The sequence below is a fragment of the Etheostoma spectabile genome, unplaced genomic scaffold (assembly GCF_008692095.1).
Source record: "Etheostoma spectabile isolate EspeVRDwgs_2016 unplaced genomic scaffold, UIUC_Espe_1.0 scaffold337, whole genome shotgun sequence".
Classification (NCBI taxonomy): domain Eukaryota; kingdom Metazoa; phylum Chordata; class Actinopteri; order Perciformes; family Percidae; genus Etheostoma; species Etheostoma spectabile.
This window is the reverse complement of record NW_022605587.1, coordinates 178,310-178,648: the sequence shown is the minus strand read 5'-3', so window position 1 is coordinate 178,648 and position 339 is coordinate 178,310. Positions and strand designations below refer to the sequence as shown.

At 37.2% G+C, this 339-nt stretch overlaps 1 long non-coding RNA gene across 1 annotated transcript in view; it reads left to right on the top strand.

Annotated features, from left to right (window-relative positions):
* The first annotated feature begins 19 nt into the window (after positions 1-19).
* The window catches only part of LOC116686230 (uncharacterized), a 23,953-nt gene continuing 23,633 nt past the window's right edge, over positions 20-339 (top strand). The window contains exon 1 of the long non-coding RNA XR_004331194.1: positions 20-102. This is a non-coding gene — a long non-coding RNA (uncharacterized LOC116686230). The remainder of the gene's footprint in view (positions 103-339) is intronic.

Sequence of the window (339 nt, the reverse complement as noted above, 5' to 3'; positions counted from 1 at the left end):
GCACATCCTCTATAGGGTTTGTTGGTCTTCATGGTCTGGAGAAGTTTTAAATGTTCCCAAACTCTCAATCACACAAAGAAATAGATTAGTCAAATTCTATGAGTAGAAAAGATCATATGCAGTTAAAAATGAGGGTCCTGTTCTTCGTTCATACCCCTCTACTTTGACCCGTTTGTTGTGCTGCTTTAATAATTACACTCCTTCACCATAGCCTCTCTTATCTTGTCTGAGGTAAAATTAATAAATAAATTAATTTCTTTCTTATAACCTACTACCTCTCCTCCTAAACCATTGATTTACTTACCCCAATAGTTCATCTCAACGCAGTGCTCTCTGCGC